At 35.3% G+C, this 25,461-nt stretch overlaps 1 protein-coding gene across 2 annotated transcripts in view; it reads left to right on the forward strand.

Moving 5' to 3' along the window:
* Window positions 1-2,236: 2,236 nt before the first annotated feature.
* LOC111054882 (serine-rich adhesin for platelets) overlaps window positions 2,237-25,461 on the forward strand; it is a 255,970-nt gene continuing 232,745 nt past the window's right edge. For both annotated transcript variants that reach the window (XM_039425154.1, XM_039425155.1), the window contains exon 1: window positions 2,237-2,908. The gene's annotated coding sequence lies outside the window, so the exon portion shown is untranslated. The remainder of the gene's footprint in view (window positions 2,909-25,461) is intronic.

A 25,461-nucleotide genomic window follows, 5' to 3' on the forward strand; every position in this document is an offset into this window, starting at 1 on the left:
TTCTCTGTCTATAATATCTCTCTGTAGTTCTTTCTAAGTGTTTCACTGTATAGTTCAAGCTCTGTAGAACTACGCGTAAAAATTCAAGAAACACTCCTGACTTTGTTGAATATGTTTTCACAGTAACTTGCTCTAATCTCATTCTAATACGTTTTTTGATAAAAATATACTTTTGTGCTATATATAGCTGCATATCTACTACGCCAACGTTTCCACGAATCAAATAATTGCTGAGAACATGATGAGTAGATCTCAAAGAATTGCCAAGAAAACCCAATTTATACTACATAACATATTTTTTAAAGCAGGAATAAGGAATTCATTTACTCACGTATTTATTACTCACGTTGAAGTACGTTATTTTCTGTGGAGGTGCTCTTCTCTCAATAGCTCCGACAATTTTGTCGAATTTATTTCTAAACTTCTCCATACCGACTTAATCAAGAATTCAGTTGATTCAACAATTTCAGAATAGAACTCACAAACCTAATAATTTTCTTCACATAATCAACGTCACTGGGAAGGATAGGATTAATAAAAAATATAGTAATTAAACTGCAATTAGCGAGACAATTAGCGTGGAAGGATGTTAATGATTTGCATTTTTCCGTTATTTGCTTGATTTACTTAGCGTAAATTAGCCTCTCCACAGCTCATGGCCCCAAGGTTTTAATTTCTGCGAGCTGCGGTTTCCGAAATTGAATGAGATTAGATGTGGGAGGAACAAGAATTTTAATTCGATTTTTGTGGTCGCCATTACGTTTGTCCGTTACCATCTGGTGTGGTTTTTTTCAGTTAACTTTTGTGGGAATGATAGAAGAAAAATGAGAACAAAATTTGATAAGTTGTGGTTGGTTGTGAGTTACATAATCAGTTATGTGGATTTGTTTCATTTATTCATTCAAACGTGAAATATCACAGAGTGCCCTATGTAGAACTTTGAAAATGCAATTCATGGCAGACTTCTACTTATATCTCTGTAGATTCATCTACATTTATGAAGAAGTTATGAGTTGAGATCAAGGTATCAAATAAATACAGTAGGACGTTGGAAGAACTTGAAGAAGATTGAAAAGTAGCGAATCATTCTTTCTATGATACTAAAGCTAAGAAATAAATGATGCTCGTTGTAATAAAAAAGGTGATATGGTGGTGAAAAGTGAATATTCATAATAAACTTATGAAACAGCTTGAAAATGACAAACATTGCCTTACTAGAGAAACTAGTTTCGATTGTTGCATCATTATCAATTAAATTCTCAAGTAAATTAGAATCTTGAACATGAAGCAAGATAATCTGATTTAACATTTGACATTGACTTGTTTTCAAAGACATTTGATTCATAAATTTTGTTTGTAGTCATGTTGATTGCTATTGTTTGTTTGTTTGTTTAGGTCTGTCAGGTGAAGTTCAAGAATGCTCAGCCGTCTGCCTCAAGTCCAAAAGGCAAAAGGCAATGAATAGGCAAAAGGCAAAAAGTCCAATGAATACCTTTCAACTAGATTGAACATTCAACTGCATCTATTATCTTCAACAATCTCTCTAATAAAGAATATCTTACATATTTTGAAAATTCGATTACCGCTCGTTACGTTACATGCTATCATGACACTTTTGATACGTTAATTTTAAATACGTTATCATAAGATTTAAATCACTATCATAGGGCTCCTTTTTGAGCTGTTGGCCGATATTGTAATGGAGAGTACCAAATCATACCGTCTTCAATGAATGCTTACTCCAGGTATGTATGACTTTGAATTTTGTATCCCTAAATCAATCTCGTGAATTAAGATCTCTTGAATATTATAGATGATACTTTTCACAACTCCATAGTTCTGATTACGAGTACTATAAGTCTATAAACATACTATGACGAAATAGGATAAGAATATGATGCATTCTATTTTCCTTGCTATTACTGTACAGTGTACACCATAACACACGATAAGACTCCAACTAACTCATGTATACCCCGCAAGTGACATAGTACTTAGGGAACTCCTCTCACCCTACACCTCTCCTTAAACTCACTCACCTGTACTTCCTCTGACGGTTTGTGCTTCAAGGTCATCTACCCCTCCCCCGCTCAATCCGTAACCCCCCTGAACCAAACCAAGTCCATCGTAGACGCTCCTGCGAGAGAAGGCCTCACTACGAACTAGTAGTATTTTCGTGTAGTGGGGCCTTACTTCCACTAGTATACGCCGAAGAGCCTCTTCCACGCTTCAGTCTGCGCGCAGCTAAGCTACGGTCTGAGTGTCCGCGGTCTAGCAGTCCCCTCCGTGGTCTACGAGACCCCGAAACCGGTTTCAAACTCAACTTTGATACGCTACGCAGTACTTACTATCAGTTCGAAGTGATCCTTCGTTTTGAATCGAAGGATAGTGACCTCCTCGTCGTGGTCTGTGAGACCCTTGCGCGCACGCGTCGAGGTCTGTCAGACCCCAAACACTTCGTGACATAACCTTTTTTGTGGTGGTGTTTGTATGCGTCTAGTGGAGTGTGTCAGTGTAACTTGTTTGGGTGAACCTGTTGGGATTCCTCAATAGAATGCTCACGTTTCTAGAGGAGCGTTATTGAAAATTGTGTTTGAAAAATCTTCGTCAAGATTTGATTCTGAGATTATCAAATTCAAGCATAATTTCTAGTGATAAAAATCCGCGTATTCTTTTGCTTGTGATTTTTTAATTAATCTTTTTGAAACATTAAAATGTAATCTTTTGTGTAGGAGTGGATGAGCATTTTGTTTTGATTTTGTGATTTCCACATGATTGCGCGTTTGAATAAAATAGGTTTTGTAGTATCGATTTGAAAGCCTAATCTTAACGAAATTACTCAGTGAATGTGGATAACTAGTGGAGTGAATAATTTATTAGTGTTTTCTGCCGTACTTGAAGGATATTGGTAAGTAGCTTCAAGTGATATTATAGAATTTTTGATAGTTTATATATATATATAAATTGATTGATATTATTATATGATGAATCATTGAATTCCAGCTACCGTTTTCATAAATTTATTTGAGAATATACTCAATGTTGGTCTTCAAACTGACATTGAAGCAGATGTCAACACAAACCCTTTTCTTTTCCCGAACAAAGTTGAATAAAAATTTAGAATTCTTATTAATTGTTTTGAGTTCATAAGATGGTTGATAATTCCTTTGGTGAGTTTATTAAATATACTTTAGAATGAATGTAAAATGTTAAAAGATGTAAAAGACAGATAAATGAAATTTCAGGATAATCCAACATGAATCTTCTGAATTTTCAGTAAAACTCTGTTTAGTGATGATGTGACACAATAGTTGAAAACAGTCGACGTTAGCTTTTGGATGATTATAGGAAAGGTGACAAAGATTCACATTCACATAGATTATTATCTAAGATTTGAAGAGCCATACATTAGTGATACATTTTTACATTATTAGATAGGCTACATGAGTTAATACCCAATCAAATAACAAAAACGTGGTAGTCCCAAAAGTTGATAGTCTCCAGTCTGAATCATAATTTCAAATCCAACAAGCTATCATCTCCCATTGTAACTGTTAATAATTGAGTCATATTGTCAGGTGGAGGAAGTTAACGATGATCATTTTGATTCCCATACTAAAATGCTATCAACACGATAAAACAAGAGTTACTAACCTCATAAAGAAACATCTTTTTAAGTGCCTTGTCGTGATAAAACTTATTGATGAAAACTCATTGCTGGGTGTATGGCAATTTCTCGGAAAATCCTGAAATATGGGTCATTTTATAATAGAGTAGCATATTGCAATAAAGGACTGGAATTGCCATACATACAGTTAAAACAGTACGTAGATATAAAGTGAGAGAAAGAGGTGTTATATATACCACCATAAATAGGTCACCAGTTTATGAACGAGGTTATTATAGCACCATCCTTCCAAGTCCATAAATAAAACGAGAAAAGCGCACAGCTAAGCATCAAGTTCATAAAACTTCATTAAAACACTTTATGTCGCCTCTCCAACTTTCAAGTTCATAACAGGGACTTGAAATGCGCTTTGGTGCTCACTACTTTGGGATTAAGTTTTCCTCGATTAGTTGCTTAGAGTGGAAAAACTCCAATTATCAACTACTTATTAGTTACCCGGAAGAGGGATGGATGAAAATTAATTAGGTATTCTCTTTCGAAGGAATGGGAAATGTCTTCTCCCGAGATCCAGTTATTAAGTGATAGTGACTCGTCAAATGATAATGCCTCAACTGAAAACTCACACTCACTGATATTCTTATTACAATCTCAATATTAGAGCAAATAAAGATGCATTCAGTAAAAGATGCATTCAAATAAAGATGATAAATATCAGTTGAATGAAGGCTGGAATCATAAACCATACCAGAACTATTCAGAAGTGCATTTCGAGATCATGATACTGTATCATGACAACGCCAGTAAGGAGCATTCCTATTGGTCGATAGGATGGGCGGACCTATGTTACGTTGCTCGCTTGTGATTGGTGACCGGCTGCTTCACATAAGACACACCTCCTTTTAGACGCTCCTCACCAGTCGGCTAATTCTGATCCATTATGAGTGTCTCAGACATGGAGTGGTATCATTTCAAAATAAAGCAAAGACATTACAACATTTTCAACATCTATTCTCACGAAAAAACATAGTTATAATATTATTCTATGATACAATTGAAAATTGTTCCATAAGCATCTTCCATTAACTCATGTAATACTGAAAACTATACAGTATTGACAGAATCTTATTATCGTTAGACTACGTACAACCTGTGTTGTTTTTCAAACTATAGAAGTTTGGTACAATCTCTTGTATAGAGCACATTCGGTTGTGGAAGAACTTTGTTAGTATAGTTCCCCCTGTAATCACATCAGAATGAATCACAACATATGCAAAGTGTAGGTTTACGGTTTGACTTTTCCCCTTCATCATAAGGAGTCAAGTATTGATTTGAATCACTGGAGTGTGACACGTGTCTTATTTTAAGTCATAGACAGGAATAGTACAATCCTTTTTCTAGTATCATCTATGGCAGAATGGCACTATATCTTATTCAGTACTCATAGTATGATACTTCTTATATACTACAAATAACGGTTTTAATAAAAACTGCCAACTAGTGATACTGAAGAAATTATTAATGAGAGATGAATACACCGTAAATTTTATGAGAAGTGAAAGGCGTCTTCAAGATTAATATTCATGAATCAGCAAGACACCGTTCTATGTACAGTGCTTTGTTCTCAAATAAGTGAAAGAGTCTCCTGTCCATAATTTAAAACATAGTGAGATGCGAAGAAATCTTGATAAAAGAAAGAACCAATACGGACTTACACAACTTGGCAAGTGGATGTAAGGCCTACTTTCATCTAATAGAAAGTACAGACTTGTATGTCAACTTCTAATGAGCGCTAATCAGAAGAAATTTAGTAGCATTTATCGTGAAAGTCATCTAGAACCAACTTCTTCATATCGTGGAAGAAATGAATTTCTATATATCGTGAAAGATATTTGGAAGCAGTTCTATTTATCATATAATATGTGGGTCCCTATAAGTGTTGAATGTCACTATGGTTGGACAAGTACTCTAACTCGTTCTCAACTGCATTTTTTGTAACTTTTCTTGTTCCACGTGTCAGTCTGTCGGGATTCCTTACAAGAAAGTGTTATCGAGTTTATCCTTCCGCTTATCTTTGGTACACTCACTATTTATAATTATAAGAATACGATATTAAGCTCTTGATAAAATATAATTTTGTAATAAATTGTTGACCGAGCGAAGTGAGGTCTAAGATTCAAGTCGACGGTTTGGCATTTCTCTTGATGTTTAAATGTTTATATGTTGCGCATTTACGGCGAAACGCGGTAATAGATTTTCATGAAATTTGACAGGTATGTTCCTTTTTAAATTGCGCGTCGACGTATATACAAGGTTTTTGGAAATTTTGCATTTCAAGGATAATATAAAAGGAAAAAGGAGCCTCCTTCATACGTCGTTAATATTAGAGTAAAAATCAGACTATAGAATTATTCATCATAAATCAGCTGTCGAGTTGATTATAAATTGCATGCTATGGCGCATGCAATTCAATATCTCAATGTAACTTGGTAAAAAATCAACAGCTGTGTAGACGATAAATTGCATGCCTCATTTCATCCCTCATTGAATGCAATTTTTATGCACTATTAATGATAATAATAATAATAGGATGCAAAGAACTTATAACAGCTTGTCTGGGCGCCTAGATGTCTTCTGGTTTTCTCGCGCTAAATTCCGGAAAGTGTTTATGATAATTAAATCTTGTGTAAGCATGATCTGATCAATAGATCAATACAAATAAATAGTTGGTGTATCAGTGTCGATTTGCTTATGGTTTGGGACGTCGTTCAGTTATAAATGTTTTTATTCTATTGATAAAATTTTTGTTCATTACCGTATTTATTATTATATTCTTCAATTTTTATAAATTTTGAATTCCCAATTTGTTTTTTTATACTTTTTTCATAACTATTTGAAATCTTTTTATTTTTCATTTTTGAATTGGTGGTATTTTTGTTGTTTGTATTACCGGTATTCATTATTGCATAAGTTCGTATCATTTTTATCATTATTCTTCTTTTTTCATTTATATCTGTACAATTGTTATTGTTAAGGAGACATATTTGGGGAAACCCATTGTCTCCATTGTGAATAAATAAATAAATGAACCATTGATTGCGTGCAATAACGCATGCAATTGATAACTAAAATAGGCGGGCTAACTGTGCTCGATTCAATTTTTTCATGAGCAAGTCGCGCTCATTTTTTCAAGTAAACAAATTATTATTGGCTGAGAAACGATTTATACTACTTTTGTGATTGAAAACTACCACAAAATTGTGATTACTACAACATAACCTATTCAATTATACCTATTATACTTACACTTATACCTATTCACTTATACTTATTCACATAACCTATTTACCAAGTAGTGGCGCAGTCGCAGGAGATTGCTTGCGGCGCCAGCGCAGGTTGACTGCTCCGTTTCACTCTCTCTCCAGGTGAATACCTTTGGGTTGCTGCTGCGTTGCTCGCCACTGCTCCTATTCGTGCTCTTTCCAGACAACCGTGAACCGAAACGAACGCTCTCACTCGCTCTCATTGTGGCGCATAACGTGGGAACGTAACACAGTTTCTTGAAGTGTCACCCGGCAAACCAATTTATAAGACGTTGTCACGTCAATAACATAGTATTGTCTCTCGAACTTTCTCTGCTTTGAACTTGGGCTGTCCTGATGCCAGTGTATGTCTTGAAGGATACTAGCTTTTGATGTTATTATTTTTGATACACCAACCCCAACAGCCATTAGCCATTTTCACACCAATATGACATTCAGACAGGATTTACTCTGATGGACAGTATAACGGTTTATAACTGCGCGAGGTCTACTGTTCACAGAACTACTCGTATTCAATTCCGGTGAATTGAAATAAATCAAAACAAATAATATTCTGTTCATGTAGCTTCATTTGATGTGTTTCTTACTTTGACGTGTCATATACTGCTGGAGCGTTGCTCCCTTGATGCAGTTTCATATGACGACAAATAAAGTTTGTATTGCATGACTGTTTCTCCCTTGTCCCACTCACCAAAGTGAGAAAGTTAGCATTATCAGTTGATTGGCATTGGTTTCTATGCTAATCTGTCATGAGACAAAGCAGATAGCTCTATCCTTTTCTAACTCCACATAGTTGCACAACAAATCATTTGTTGACTATCTGAAAATATGATGAACCATAACAATATTATTTAGTCTTAATCATGAAAATTTATTATCGAATCATAAAAGAATATAAATATTCATCTATTTATTTATTCATAGACAATAGATACAATCCAGGTGAAAACAACAGGCATTCGACCAAAACGGATTTTAACCAAAATAAACAGTTCCATTCTTTTTGGTAAATATAATATATTTGATACATAATTGATCATTATTCATGAAATTAACAATAAATCTCATATCTGATATACCGGGGTAACTTGAAATACTGCTATCTACTATTGATGGCGGTGGAAATAAGAAAACAGACAACTATGGCGTCCTACCTGTATTATTCCAACTGCCTTCATAATGTGAGTCTCACTACAGCTTTCTACGTTACACACTTTATTCATCAGTCGATAGGCATCAGTACCTTTTATACAAATTAATTCGAAATCTAAGTCCCCTTTTAAAATTGTTCAATCACCAAAAAATTTCAGCTATATAATGGCATTATCGAGTCTTGATAGTATCATACAGTTGAAATTTGTCGTGATTGAACAATTTTAAAAGGGTACTTAGATTTCTAATTTTATTTATATTCAAGAGTAGCCCTAAAGAAAAAGAGATCGCTTGAGTATTTTTATATCTTCACTCTGTAGCTGGTGCTAGACTCACCCATGCCTGCACTCTGTAGCTAGACCCAACCTAAGCATAGGTGATCATCACACCTGTATCTCTTGGCTAATTAAATTGTGGAAGTAGCTGCAAATAAGGCCGACACACACTGGTCACAAAGGATTAATTAATTAGAGCTGAGCACTTATTAGCCGACGCTTGAGCAGTGTATAGTGGCCTTACTGTCTAATTGGACCACAGTGTGCAACACTACTCATCATCCGCTTCATCATCATCATCAGCAGCAGCATCATCATCATCAGCAGCATCTAAATCATCATTGTCGTCATCATAGTCAAATTGCACTATTCCTCCTGTGTATAGTGTAGCTGAGTAGCCGCCTATCACTCCCTAGAGCGATAGTTCCAATTAGTCTAGCCTTACCACACCTTATCTCAATCACATACTATGATTTAGACTGAGACTCTCTCACTCTCTCTCTCTCTCACTCTCTGACTCGCTCTCTCTCTCTCTTCCTGCTTTGCTCTCGCATCCATAGATGCAACCCTGTTACTTGGATCCCCGATGAAACCTACTGTCAAATCATCCTTGTGAAAGAAATATTAAGCTGTTTCCATAATTTTCACCATCTGTATGATTAATTTGGCATCAATCTATGGAAATGTTGAAAGTAGATAAAGAAGAAGATAGAAAAGAAGAAGAAGAAGAAGAAGGAGGATGAGGAGAAGAAGATGAATCAAGGGAAGAGAAACGGATAGAATAGAATGAGAATGGACATATCCGATGGTTGGCTTTTCACAATTCCTTCTCCAAATAGAAGAAAACAAAGAGAAAGAAAAAGAAGAAGAAGCTGATGATGAAGAATGACAGGAAGAAGGAGGTGAAATAAAAGTAGAAGGAGGAGTAAAACAGGGAGAAAACAAAAGGTATGAAAAAGAAGAAGAAAAAAGATAATAAAACGAACAAGAAGATAAAATACTAAGATAAAATACTAAATAAAAAGAAGAAGAAAATACTTCCCAAACAAGTTTGAGCCAAATAATATCTGTATCAAATGGATAGAGTTTTCTGTAAATTTTTCCCTCTTCCTTTTCTTCTTCTTCATCTTCTCCTTCTTCGGCAGCAAACAGGTGCTGCATTTTGATCGAAGTGTTCAATCATCATTCTCAACTCTCACTCTCTGTCTCTCTCTCACAACTTTCTCTTTCCACATTGACACTCCTCCTCATCTTCTCTTGACTTTCTACTCATTCTCATACAGAATTTCCACTCCAGTCGACTGCACCTGCGTCTGACTCCGCAGACGAATCTCCAAATTCATTTCAAACTGACAGAATTCCTTATAAATAATAGTCAATGCTTCCCACTCGACCAGCCAATACTGACAACTCGAAGTGCGTCTTATTAAGCATTCCTTATGAATTACATCAATGCTTCCCATTAAACCAATGCTGACAGATAGAAAATGAATCTGTCACTCTGTCGGTAATAACAGCAATCATAGTCATCCAACGTTGCGCTTTGCCATATTCGTCACGCAAGCGCATGCGCCGAGAGGCCACGTGATATGATCAGGGTTGTGATTAACTAAATTCCAGTTTAGTTTCAGTCTGGACTTCAAGAGTCTCATGGAAGTCTAGACATTTAGATGTGAAGTAAGAGATTCTTGAGAGTGTAGGTAGACATGTTGATAAAGTAAAATGAGGATAGTCGAACGACCCTTCACTTAAATATTTTGTATTCTAGTAAATAAATTACTACTTCAATAGCAAATTTCGTATGAAACATAGTTAAACAGTAGAGCTATGACCAAACAGTATTATTCAATACCAAACTATTCACGTGGAAATTACTCGATGAAAACAGAATATTCATTATAACTGGTCAACAACCCCTTTCAAAAAGTATTGTTACTATATTAGTCTTCTAATAAGTATTTTTACTATAAGCGCCTTCTAATGAATGTCTGCTGGAGTATATTATGGGTAGGATTATATGAGCATGTAAGTGCGGCTATGAGAATTGAAAAGCAAGCTTCAGCATTATTCAAATAAAAAATGCATGAATGGTTCAGAATCAACTGGTATGGATGAATTCTCGCCCCACAAAGAAATGCTTAATTTTTCACTAAAAATACTTGGTTGGAAATAAGTTTTTCCAATTCCATAAAAACTCTAGACAAATGTGAAGGTTTAAGAGTAATTCTGAAATTCTGGCAGAGTTGAGCCTACAAATCTCTCCTACATTTTCCATTTTAACCTCAGCTATCATAGGTATCTTGTAGAAACAGTGATACAAAGTAAAAGTACTCTAATTCAACTATGGTTATCACTATTATTTGTTGTAAAGTACTATTTTATAATAATTCACATAGTGTGTTGTAGTAACTATCACTCTATTATTGAAGAGAAAACTTTCTGATGGAATATTACAATGTGCAATAGTCTACCACTAGTCAACTTTTATGATACATCTCACACATAGACGATCTCATTACTTATGAACAACACTTTATGACTCTCTCCACTCTCCATTCAATTATTACCCAAAAAATAAATGTAATATTTCTTTTTTCTTGACAGTGCTATGATTATTACAGATGGAAATTACTAAGATATTGCAATTCAAATGCTAATGAATTAATAATTTAATGAGGCATTTTAATTTGGATTTTCGTTGATAATAACTATTACAAAGTACTTTTCTATATTGTGTGGTAGATGGAACAGCTTTTTTCTCATGATACCACATTCGCACTTTTGTTGTTGTTGTACGTCACATATCAGTGACACTTTCTTTGTCCTCGGACTCGGGTCAGCCTGCTTGTTACATCTACCTGCCTCACTGAACACTACCTCACATAACAGTCTCACTAAATGACTGTGACAGCTATGGCCATAATAACACACCAGCCTCCTGCTCTTGTCACAGGCTGCATCCCAGACTATTATTAGATGCTGCCAAAAGTGCTATACCATGTTTCCACCTGACCACAGAGCAGTGCAGCAGTTGAAAACCCGCGCACTCGAGTTCAGTTTGTCAGTTGCAGTTCAGCACTTGGTGGAGTAGAGGCTCACTTGATTTCACATTGCATCACTTGACCGTGTTTCAAGTGCAACTTCAAGTATACACCCCGTTTTGCATTAAACGTAAAACGTAACCTAAAACGCAGATGGACCAACATGGAAACGCGTTTGAGGTTAGTAGGCGTATTCTCACTGAACCCCATAAATTACCTGCCGTTTGTGTAATAATTCACGAGAGAGCATCATAAAGTGTTGGTCATAAGTCATAAGTTTGTCATAAAGGTTGGTGAGTTGTAGACCATCGCATGCACATTGTAGAGTTCCATTAGGATACGAGGGATAATGAATCATTAAATAATTTGATGTCACAGTTTTTTTTGGCTTAATTTCTTCAAATTGAAACGGCCCTTGTGGTTGCAGCTGACAGTATCATTCTTGATAAACGTGATGTATTTATTCAATTGGTGTAGACTGATTGTGAATTGATACCTGATTAATTGGTTATTTTATTGATCAGTTCGTGAGATGAAGACTATTTTTCTTCAAACACGACAATAAATTTAGTACTAATCAATCACAGTTTTAGTGTGTTAGTGGAAACGGTGGTTTCAACTCAGAATGTTACACATTATACTAAATTGATGTAAACTTTATATTAATGCGCGATCAATCCTAGATTAGTGTTAAACTTAGATTGTTCATACTGCCCTTATTAAGGGCAGCGCCTCATTCAGAGTTGATATCTAGGTGCCTTATTTAGAAGTAAACTTGTCTAAAAAATAATTCTTCACATAATATAATCCTATATCAACCAATTAGCAGCCTATCATTCTGGTACTTGGTTGCTTGGTTAGTTACTATTTGCTCTCGGCTAAATTGGATCATGTAAATCGTTCATCAACACGAATATGAACCTTACAATGTAGAGTATTATATGAATATATGGATATGAGTATATGATATAGAGTTGCTATAAAATCAATCAATTCTATGTGTAATTTTATTATTTGAAACACATTATTTGTCTTTTGAAAGAGAAATAAAGAATTTCTTTAGTTGGACTATCTTGAGTTTTCCTTGAGAAAGGATTTTTTTATTTCTCGTTCGAAAGACGAACATCAGAGACAATTACATTTTATCCTTATAATTTGAGGAAAATATGAATTGAAAAATTGGAAAATGACAATTTAGTTGTACGAGATAAATGAAACTTTGGGTTTCTTCATCAACAGAGACCTTAAAATAGTTGAATAAAACGTGAAAGATAATAATATCAAACACAAGCATAAACTTGGCCTACTTTTAACCAAAACCTGGCTTCCTCTTCGAAAGGGAAAAACTCATTGAGAAAAACAACTATTTCGAGTTTCGAAACAGGCCTTATGTTGTATTCAATTTGAAGTGTCCTCTGCGCCCTGGAATTCAAGCCCAAACTTCTTTGCAGAATCGAATTGCCTTTCATACGCCTTAAAAGCTCGTAAACTTGCTCTTTACGCCGCAACAATAAATTGGAGTTTATTGTCTTGCTTTATATGGCTGCAATAAATTTCCACCTCGGTTCAGGTGCTGCTACACTCTTGTTTGTTTACTTTACGTTGTCAAAGAGTTGTGAAACATACTAGAAGTTCATTCATACCCTAGTGTATCTAGTTGTGAGAGAACCCTTTTTCTGGGAACGAGTAAGAACTTGTGAAGGAGACTACAGTCAACATTCATAGTTAAACCACCGAGTAAGGAACATCTTTCCTTCTTCTGTGGTTAAACTTTGTAGCTTTCAAATTGAATGTGAAAGCTAAGGAATAGAGTCCCTATCCATGTAGAATAATATAATTCTCTACTAATAATATATTTAATAATATATATATATTTATAATAATAATATAATTTTAATTAATAAAAATTAACAAGCGACCTGTGCTACAAGGGTTGTCAGCTTGTTTGAAAACCACTCCAGCTTTCTGGAAAAAGCTTATCATGTGTTTAACCTGTTCAAAAGTCCTCAATAAGTTGTGATTCATTTAATTATAATTTCATTATAAGTCACAAACCTTACAATATTGAGAAGATAGAGGAGTTGCTAGCCCAAAACGTTTTCTGTTAATAGATTTAGCCGAATGAATTGTCCGAAGTAGGGTTCTTTTCAGCGTCACATCAACTATTTTCTTTTTGAAACTGAAAATATGAAAATATTAAGTATTAAATAATAGTACTAAAATATTAGTACATGAATACACACCCTTCAACCTAACGAGACCACCATGCACATCAACGCAATATTTTAAAAGTTAAATATAAACATTAACATGAGCATTTAAATTCTTGATGCACGCGGTCAGGCCTTTTATTTGAGATAATAATCCAGGACAAGGAATGTATGGTGATGTTGAATCGTGAGATAACCGACTTCTAGTGTTTCCACCCTTGAATGTGAAATGAAGATGGTAACATTTTTGGGGCATGTGAAGAACATTTTTGGGGGATGTGAAGAAGGTGTGTAGTTCTCAAGTGTGCTCTGCTTGGGAAGGGTGCGTTATCCCTAAGTACTTGGGTACTTGTACGTCTCTCTTCAACTGAAAAATGAGTCAGTAAACACATGTAAGAGAGGAAGAAGATGAAGGACGTGGGAGAGAAAGATATAACGTGGAATGTGGAAGGGGTGATGGAGATAGAAGGGAAAGGATGAGTAGGAGGAGGGGAGGGAGTAAATTTAATGACAATCAAGAAGAATTAGTAGAAGAAGAAGAAGAGGAAGAAGAAGAAGAAGAAGAAGAAGAAGAAGAAGAAGAAGAAGAAGAAGAAGAAGAAGAAGAAGAAGAAGAGAAAAGAAGAAGAAGAAGAAGAAGAAGAAGAAGAAGAAAAAGAAAAGAAGAAGAGAAGAAGAAGAAGAAGAAGAAGAAGAAGAAGAAGAAGAAGAAGAAGAACAACAACAACAAGAGAAATGATTTAATTTTTAAAGGAATGTTAGGAGGGAGGAAAAAATAAGAGTAGGAAGAGTGGTAGGTGGAGGAGGACAAGAATATGGTGGTGAGGAAATGAAGAACGAGAACAAAAAGAAGAAGAAGAATAAATGAAGAAGGAGAAGACTTATGTCACACAAATTACGTGAATATACCGGCATAGAGAGTATAAAATGCAAAAGTGCATTACGAGTATTTCGTTGTTTTAAGTTATGTAGAAATTACGAATTAGATAATATTATGTCAAAACATTGTATTGCGATGATGTAAAGAGGGTGGAAGAGTGGATAAGAGGAGGAAGTGTGGAAAGAATGGGAACGGAAGATGTGTACTAGAACATCACGAAGTCTTAGAGTGAATAGTTACTACATCGATTGATGTGCCAAATTTTTTGGTCTTCACTTTTGAGGTGTGTTGAAAGTCATTGAATCATTTTGGTGGATATCAATTTATGTATCATATTTTTTCAAACATCAAAAAGATTCAATTTTTGTAGCTCAACTAAATATTGAATCAAAATTTGAAGACTTGAAGTAAACTGTCAATTGCTGGTTTAAATAATTCAAATTTGAATCCATTGTGAACATAAATTCAGCAATTTTCACAAACCGTTTCAGTCAGATATATTCTAAAACCCAACAAGGTTGAAATAGCCAACACTTGACTGTAATTCTGTGATTAAAGCGAGCTAAGCCTGGTAATGAGAGGCACTAAATGCTTCAGTGGAATATTCATGTTTCGGTCACTGTTGACTGATCTCCAAGCGGAAGTGGGGTGAATTATATAGCAACTCATTCCAACTATAGGTATAAACTGTACGGTATACCTATCTCTCAGGTGAGGAAGAGTGTTATTGACCTGGGATATAAATCCTCAGTGAAACCACACACGCGGTAACAGCTCACAGAACTGAATACCGGATAAAAACGCTAAACTTGCAACGTTTGATGCTAAATGTGGTACTCAGCATTCCTGAATGTGAGCGAAAACGGTCATAAATGATAACTTACCGTGTACCGGTTGAGGATCGGGTATTGAAATATCATTTATTCATTACTTTAATTCATATATTTTACTCTTACTCAATTTTTGTTCTGAAACGATTGTTCAATCGATTTTATTTTTCTTGTCTTTGTTGTATTTTTCTCCGAAAAATTAAAAACATTATTTTCCTACTATAGATTTGAAAATTATTACAAAAAACATCTTATGCAGAAACAGATCGTGCAAATAAGGGAAAAAATCAAATTTGAATTGAAACATCGGTGTTCATGTCATGTCAATTCAAATATCTTGTGAAACCTATACAGCTGCCTATAGTATGTACACACACTGGATACTTTTATCATTTATCCTTATAGCTGTTCTTCGATTGTCTAGTGTGAGCGAATCCAACTGTTAATATTTTTATATTTAACTTCTTGTGTAGTTGAGAAGTTGATATTGTGGTTATTATTCATATTAAATAAAATTACTACGAAATTGTCGAAAACCACGAATTTTATTAAAAGTATGAAAACATTTTATATTTTATTTTCATATTTCTATCATATATCTATGAATATATCAATCTTACATCAGATCATAAATTAATAGGTGTAGAACTAGCTGGCGAACATAAAAAAAAGTAATTCCTTTGAGAAAACAGAATGAAGCATTTCAGTTCTTATAATAATTTTTATGACTTTTTCAAAAGTAGAAATATGAGAATAGGCTTCAACTAGTCTCTGATGAGATTCACTCCAAACAGTAAGTACTGCTCCAATGGGAAGCATAGATGCTAAAAATGAGGAATGTTGATACTGTAATTTGAAGTTAATCTCACTGAAGATCGCCAAGGATATTTTAGCAAACTTCAGAAAACTATTCCAGTTTTCTAGAAACGGACAACTTCCAAATAAGACCACTTTCAATATTTTATTTGAAACCGATAATATTGTGGTATCCAATAACAATTTTTCTCTTCAATAGAAAGCTAACAAATTTGTAAAATGTCACCTAACTGTTTTCATACATGCACTTTCAAGATTTCTGTATTACTGAGTTTAGTAAGTAAAGTGTCGGAATGCTTCGTTCAGACTTCAAGCTTGGAATATTCTTTGGCGTCAGTTCTCATATTAGAATCTTTGGCCAAAGCCTAGTTGAATAGAATAGGCTTCTTCGGAGTGACCTTGACGTAATCGTTCTAGGCTAACTTGTTAGGCCACTCAGTCACGAAGCATAGCATCGTGATTGTGTCTGGGCCGTGGGCCTACAATAGCCACTAGACTAGACTAGTCTATAGTCTCGTATAGCCACTATAGCCTTTATTCATCACCCAGTAAAAAGTACTATTTATTTAGGAAGTCTACATACAACCACAGATCTAACCTATGTTACTATGTTTACTTAGTCTATGATGCAGCTAAAGCCCAAACTAATGCATTTGAACGTATATCACCATGCAAAGACAGGGTTGTTTTCTGAGCTTGATACCATAGACAAATAATAAGCCCAAACTAATGCATTTGAACGTATATCACCATGCAAAGACAGGGTTGTTTTCTGAGCTTGATACCATAGACAAATAATAAGCCCAAACTAATGCATTTGAACGTATATCACCATGCAAAGACAGGGTTGTTTTCTGAGCTTGATACCATAGACAAATAATAAGCCCAAACTAATGCATTTGAACGTATATCACCATGCAAGACAGGGTTGTTTTCTGAGCTTGATACCATAGACAAATAATAGCCCAAACTAATGCTTTGAACGTATATCACCATGCAAAGACAGGGTTGTTTTCTGAGCTTGATACCATAGACAAATAATAAGCCCAAACTAATGCATTTGAACGTATATCACCATGCAAAGACAGGGTTGTTTTCTGAGCTTGATACCATAGACAAATAATAATTAGTATCGTTTGGTATCTTACAGTATATTTTCTGAAATCACTTCACTTTTATGGGCTTCTTCATTCAAATTAAAAACAATATAAAACTTGTAGTACCCTTCTATTGAAACATTTAAAACCCTTTTTCTTAAAATGTCTTGATAAAAGGGTACTACAAGTTTTATATTGTTATTAATTAGTATATTTTCTTTATAGTGTTATCTAAATAAGCTCCTGGGATGTGCGTGTATAAATTGAGGACTTGATGTTGATGAGAAATGAGTTCCCCAATTCCAAAAGAGAAAGAGATAGTTTCTTCCCAATCATGGGACTCACTTCTTCAGAGAAAATTACCTGAAGATCCAAGGACCAATTCAAATTAGTTTTTGAACCATTTTGACGACACAACAGTTTTCTGAATGATAGTTATTTAAATTAGTACTTACGTGTGGAGCGCTTTTGGATTTTTAAATCCATTTTCAACACTGCTGTCTTCATCCCGTTGTCATTGGCAACGCACGTAGGATGCAGTCGGTTGGCATCGTTGATGTTTGCGGTTTTAATTCAAATACGAATTATAAACTAGCAGCTCGTCATGGAAAGTGAAATAGACAGTTAACAATTCAAAATTGAGATAATCGTAACACAAAACAAAAATAAATACTCGTAATAAGTTGGCTTCAATTGTAATGTGATCATTCACTTGCCTTGTGCTTGTTGAGTAATTTTTTGTTGATTTGTTAAGTGTTATGTTGAATTCTATTTGATTTCAGTAGTATCTTTAGTTGAATTGTTGCTCAGATATGTTCTCACATCAAGTAAATCAGCTCAGAGAAAATGGCTGGGATCTCTGCTCAGGCGGGGCAGGCCCCCTGAGCCATCTTCTTATATACTCCCCTGGCACAGACGTTTTGTATAATCACACATCTACATTAATTTATAATAATATTTCAAATATGAAATATGAGTCCCACCCAAGGTTGGCTCTGCTTGCTAGGCTCATATCTGTACGAAAATGCATTCTACCGTAGTGAAGAAAAACTGAGAGAAAATAAGAAGTTGCTAAAGAAATATCAGATAAAAAAACAGGAAGAGTGGGATTGTATTCCCTGATATTCGTGCATGTTACAATACATATTATATGCTGGCTTAAACACTCATTCATGGTAACTAACATTATAGCGACTCAATAAATTCCAAGTGCTCAAGTAGTTATCTAGTTAACCCCGAGCTATTTATCGTGAAGAGCTATTGATCAATATGCTGAATATGAAATTTCGACGATATAACATTGTGTTGTATCCATATAAATTAGTGGAGTTTGAGGAAATGAATGCCCATTATTGGAATACAATATTCAAGAATATCCTTGCCATCAATACTCCACTGGAAGAGAGAGGTACTTAGAAAAGGGACAAGGAGTAACAGAGAAGTGAGAGGATCACTGAAGGACCACCTCAGGCAATAAATTGACACCCTTTGTTGTATTGAATTACGTGGTGGCTACTTGTGACATATATGCAGTATGTCAGGCTCAATATCCTCCTGCTCCTTCTCCTCCTCTTCTTCCTCCTTCTCCACCACTTCCTCCTTCTCCTCCACTTCCTCCTCCCCCTTACTCACCTGCTCCTCCTCCTCCACCTCCTCCTCATCATCGTCCGCTTGCTTACAAAGGAACGCAACTAATTCCGATCATCGCACATGTCTCGCCCACATATCATATCATCTCCTAATATGATATCAGGTCATATTAACAATATGTGGGGCAATATGGTCTTAAAGGGAAGAGGGAAGCTTCCTTCCTTCCTCGCTGAAGGAAGGAAAGAAGGATACACCCGATACTCCGTTATCCTTCATCCTGTGGGATCCAGTGTTTCTTTTCTTCCTCTTTTATTACACTCCTCCCCCTCAGCTTCATCCTACTTCACCTCCTTCTTCTCCAGAACCTTATATTTTGTTCTTCATTTACATAAAAAAGAGAACAATCTTCATAGCGATTTTTGAAGAGGATCTTATATTCAACCTGTAAAAATTCAAAATACAAGCTGTCAATATTATTGAAAGAAAAATGTATTGGTAAAAATGAAATATTATCATTCAAAGAAATGATAGCTTTCAAAGATCATTAACCAGTGACAATCAATCAACAGTACTGAATAATAGTTCAATATAATCTTATCAGTAAGATGGTTCTAACAATAAAACAATTAAGTCAAAGAGCTCAATATGAATATTATTCTGTGTCATCATCAAATTAATTATTTTTGAATTGGCTTAAAAACCTGTAAATACTTCATTCACCTGTCTGAAGACCCGCATAGTGCGATCTCATTTCAAAATGGCCGCGGCATGTGGAAAGAAATTCACACAGGATGTTGGCTGCTTCCGCATTGAACAGGATAGAGCAAAAAAAGGAAATGGAAAAATAAGAAGAGGTGAAGGAGAAAGAACAAAAAGAAGATTAAGGAGAAGAAGAAGCAGAATAAATTTAATGGGTTTGAGACAAATTCCTTCAAAAAGGCTGGTCGATTGAATGAGGCACTTGAGTACGTCTTACCGTTCTGATTTGAGTGACATATTGATATTTCTGCTTTTGCAACAGTTCGTCAGCGAAGTAGAATCTGGCAATAGTCCGACAGTTCTTTAATCTTTTGAATAGGTGGTGAAATAATCTCTGATAATTGCTAGTTCTGAAGAATATGATCATGCGAAACTAATAAATACTTTCCAAAATATCATGATGAAAGATGGATACAATAGATTACGATTCATTTTGTGACACTCACGCCCTAATTGGCTATTGCAAAGCAGTGGAATGCCAGTTTTGAGTTTTCCATTTTCCCAACTGCAACAAGGACCCTCATACCCAGACACTTGACTCCCTCCTGTTCTAAAGAACGTCTAAAAATGACACTTTCTTGAGCCTAATTGACTGCCACACTAAAGCTGTATTCATAAACACGAATTCGCTTTTCAAAACCAAATTCATCTCACTTTTCTTCAACACCGAATCATTCTGTCTCACTTCTCATCTCGACTTCTTCCTCACTTTGTCTTCAAAACATTAAATTAGTACTTGTTACTGTGTCCTCAATATTACTCCTGTTCTGCAATTCCTTCACCCTCTCACACTTTGACTCCATCGAATCTCTAAATTAGTATTTCTTACTGTGTCCTTGGTGTGTCCTTACTCCTTTCTACTTCACCCCTTGTTTGGCGCTCTAGAATAATAGGTTGATTCATTTTAAGGTAGCAGTAGCAAGTGAAACCACTTTCTCGTGGAGATCATTCAGGCAAAACTTACGGCTGCCTGACTCGAATACGAAATACACTTGGAGAGAGAGAGAGAGCACTCAAGTACAACACGGCTTTCCTTTTAATTGGCGCGGATTTAAGATGTCTGATCTCCAATCAAGTGGCACTCCAGGTCGCACTTGAGAGAACAACTCTAACCTTGACTTGAAAGTTGCGAAACTTCACTTTCTTACTGGCGCTCATGTAACGAATGCACCTGTACTATAACAATTTTCTTTTAGATATATATGAGAAATCTGATAAAATTTTCAATAACTAACATAGGAATAGTTATTAGATTAATAAGGAATAGTTAGAGGAATACTTATTAATATGATGAAAATGAGGGGTTATATCTATCGGAGATAGAGGATGTGTACTGCAAGAGAAAGTTCTTGGCAGGAGAGACGTTGATTGGAGACGTATATCTTGGTTGAATAATTTGAGAACGTGGTTTGGAGTGTCCACCCCCGAACTCTTCAGAGCAGCTGTTAGAAAGATCATCATTGCCAATATTCGTTAACGGATAGGCACCAGAAAAATTGTAAGACACTAAACCGAGAACACATTTTTGACGTGTAGTTGTAGGAAAGTATAGGCACAGAATAAGTACAGAATGGAAACTTGAAATCAATCGCCTATCTAACCAATGCTTTTTACATGACCCCAATACTAAACACGTCACGTGACCTTGGGAAGTTCCAATCCTGGTTTTCTGATTGGCTCGTAGCAGTGAACGAGATCAATTGATCCGGATCATTGAATTGATCCGAACCTACCATCAATACTATTACAATGCGGCGCTTCCTAACAAGATGGCAGATTTTAGCGTCAGCGTACTAGCCAAGTTTCCGTACTGTATGTATACTGTGGTATAGGAGCTAGTTAAGATACTATGATAATTCTATAATTTGGAGACATCACTGATCAAATAGCGTCAGTAACAGTGAATTTAAAAGTGAACATTTTGTATTTTTTCAAAATTCGAATTAAATGAATTGTGAAACTAGTGCTCAATCACTACCTCCGTAAACAAAGCCATAGTGCATTCGTGTGACGTCAGCAGCACAGGTAGGGCTCCTACACCAATGAAAATTCGTTGATTTCAGCTGATCTATATCAGCTAGTGTTTTGATGAATGCATTATGTCTTTCTTTACGTAGATAGTGATTGAGCACTAGTTTCACAATTCATTTGATTAGAATTTTGAAGAAACACAAAATGATCACTTTTAAATTCACTGTTACTGACGCTATTTGATCAGTGATGTCTGTTGTTTACGGAGGTAGCGGCTCAATACGTTAAAAATTATATCTAGTAGACTAATCATTTTATCGATTCATTTTGAACATTCATTAATTTCGTTGATTTCAAAAAAAGTCTTCGATTTTGCCTCGAATTGAGTTCAATGCAGCCAGTTCATAATTTTAACATCAACGTTAATACAATAATTAAAAGATTGAAGGATAGATAGATAGACTTTATGAAACAATGGATGACTTTTTCTCTTGACTTTTTAATTCAGCACAGGAAACTCTTCTGTTTCCCTTTATGTATCTCTCTTTTTTCTCAACGTTTATCCCCCTTTTCATTTTCTCTCTTTCTCCCTCTCCTGGTTCCTGCTTTGAAAGAGCACAATGGCTTCTTTTGCGCTAAATACGTACAGACGTGTATTCCCCAGGCTTAGATAATTCCATTTCATGAATCACGAACTCTATTGCTCAGCTGGGACAGCCAAGGTTTCAACTTCATTTTGTTTCTCGAAGTTTGAGTCTTTCGAGAGAATCCTCATTAGCAATTCATACTCAGGAGTCTGGTTGATCATATTATTATCTTGTGTCGAATTAATTTTGTACGAAGAAATGCATAACAAAGTTTTCTGCGTTAATCTTCTCGTACGATTCAGTTTATCTTGAAGATAATAAGATAAACTCATTAGATTGTCTTTATAAATTTGGTGTGCTCTCTTCAATGTCTACTACTTTTAAATTTTATGAACAGAACCTGATATAAGTTGCATTATCAACTCTTCTCAACGTGGGGTCAAGATAGGGTAATGTGTGTGAGATTATGAATAAGCATTTTAATTAATTGCTGGGTTCAACTAGAGAGATACTAATGCAGTAACTTATTATTTAGCTGTAACTTTTTCATGGGTTTCTCAGTTTTCTCATCAAATGTTCAAGTCTTTGTAAATATTGTTAGATAATGTTGAAGAAAGAGAGAAGAGGGAAGAATAAAGGGGCAAAACCTGTGATAAAATTAATTTTGTAAAATTATCTCTTCTTCTTCTTTTCTCTCCTTCATCATTGAACCATTCTGTTATCCTGACTTCTAAGATAATAATAGAAGATTAAAAGAATTTTTCAATCTACAACGGGAACCTGGGAAAATTCATTAGCTATGTCTGACACTCATGGAAACGTTATCGAATTCTATGAAACTTATCGGCAAAAGCTCATCAAGTAGATATACTGTAGTTCATTCAATCTGAAGTCTTCCAAGAGTCAAGAAAAAGTTCCATTACATAGGAAACATCTATCTCACACTAGACGTGAATGGTCCAGCGAGGTATATGATAATTTCATTTGTATAGTAAGTAGTAGCCTTTTTTCTATCGCACATATTATGAGACATTCAAATCCTCATATTATAACAGCGACCATAGGCAACAACTGAAAAGTCTTTTAAAATCTACAGAATCTACATACACGCGCACTTGCCAGCAACATGTAAATCTGTGGAAAGCTGGTCTAGAATAAGTAGCTGTAGGAAATCGATGAAGCCATTACAGTTTTACTCAACTCGCTGACTACATTACATGACTCTGCGGACGTGTGGAGGAGAATAAAGAGGAAGAAGAAGAAGAAAAAGAAGAAGGAGAAAAAGAAGAAGAAGAAGAAGAAGAAGAAGAAGAAGAAGAAGAAGTAAGAGGAGAAGAGAAAGAAGAAGGGGGAGTAGGTAGCCAAGTTGCATTAGCATACGATACAGATTCACTGCTTGTAACGTTGTCTACATACAACTCGATCTGAATGCAATCCCATGCATTTACATAAATTCAAATTCTCTCCCCAACCATGTCGTATCCACCAGAGATCTGCGGTCAGATCTAACCACAGTTATCTTGATCGGTTGCATGCATTTCATTCCCCCTTCATCTAAGAAGTTGATACGTAATAGTTATTTGTGCAACTAGTGCGCAAAGTGACAGTTTGCTGCACCGAAAGAAACGTTTACGCCCGAGCCGTAGGCGAGGGCGGAATGGTTTCTTGAGTGCAGCAGAGGAACTTTGCGCACGTATTTCACATTAAGTTTTTCCTACAGTTACCATTGAATATGAAAAGTGGGTAATTATGGGTAAAATTGCCTGAATGCATCAAATGTTTTTCTGTGTAATTTTATTATTGATAAAAACCTTAATCCTAAAATCCTAAAGTCCTCGTTGTCCTTGGTTATAATATATAATGAATAATAATTAGCGCGTTGTGCTTCGTTGCACCTCTGCTCACTATAGCAGCCACAGCAGTCACTGTTACCAACTTCATTTTGATTTTGCTGCACTGTTGCTCCATATAACCTACTAAGTATTTTGCGTTGCCATGTTGCAAATCTGGAGTGCAGAAAAATTTTTCCCGCACTAGAGCGGAAAAGTGATTCTTTGCGTTCTGTAATCAGTGCAGCAATGGCCACTTTTCAACGTAACTGTAGGAAAAATAATGTGCTCACGTTATAGAAATAATATACTTAATTAATTTCATGTTCTTCGAATAACTTACAATTTATTTTATTCAATAGCAGCACACAGATAATCAAGTTTCGGTGTCAAGTTGTACGGGCATTGACGAATTTGGAATAAAGATGAGATAGGTGTTTATTATTGAGTATAGTACGAGTATAGACGCAGAAAAGTGATGTACTTCCATACTCATAAATTGCTATACTATCAATTTTTCATAGAAATTGTTTATTACATTCATAGTTTATCCCATAGAATAAATACAGGGAGACATAGAATAACGGGAACTTTTAAAAACGCCAAAAAACATTAGTGGCTAGGGCAAAAATGATTTTATTCAAACCAATGTAAAGTTGAAGACTTGCCATTTGAGAATTATTAATAACATCCATCACTTTTTGACAATTAGTTCTTCAAGATGGCTTCCTCCTGGAATATTATGTATACTTCTAATATTTCTCATATTATGTATACAGTAACAGGGGTGGGGTTCCAATAGTTTCTTCAATCTATGGAGAATTTTCATGAAGAATTCCAAGCTATTTGGTTTGGGCCTATATTACTCATTCAATGACTAACTTAAAGTATCCTAGCTAAATGAATACACTCTTGAAATCTGTATTGGGATTCCTGAACGATTGCTGCAACATTTCAGCTGGGATATTGTTAATTTCATTTTGAATTGTCTGTTATGATTCAACTACAGTTATTGGTCAATTTGTGGAAATATTTGATTTGAGATAGCTCCATAAACAGAAAATCGCAGGTGGACAGATCATGGGACCAGGAAACGCAGATGTTGCAGCGATCAATGAGGAATCGTCAACACAGATTTCAAGAGTGTATTCGATCAAAAGGAAGCCATCTTAAAGAAGTAATTGTCAAAAAGTGATAGATATTATTAATAATTCTCAAATGGCAAGTCTTGAACTTTACATTAGTTTGAATAAAATCATTTTTTCCCTTCCCAGTAATATTTTAAGGTGCTTTTAAAAGTTCCCGTTATTCTGTGTCATGCTGTATTAATGAATAGTTGACTATTTCATACATTCATTGAGAGGATTTGTAGGATCATGTTCCATGTTTTCCAAAGAGTTTTTTTCACTAAGCATAGTTGGCGTAAAATATATGTTCCAGAGAGAATGAGTTGCCAAGATACCGTTACAAACAAAT

The sequence above is a fragment of the Nilaparvata lugens genome, chromosome 3, assembly GCF_014356525.2.
Source record: "Nilaparvata lugens isolate BPH chromosome 3, ASM1435652v1, whole genome shotgun sequence".
In the NCBI taxonomy this organism is placed as follows: Eukaryota; Metazoa; Arthropoda; class Insecta; order Hemiptera; family Delphacidae; genus Nilaparvata; species Nilaparvata lugens.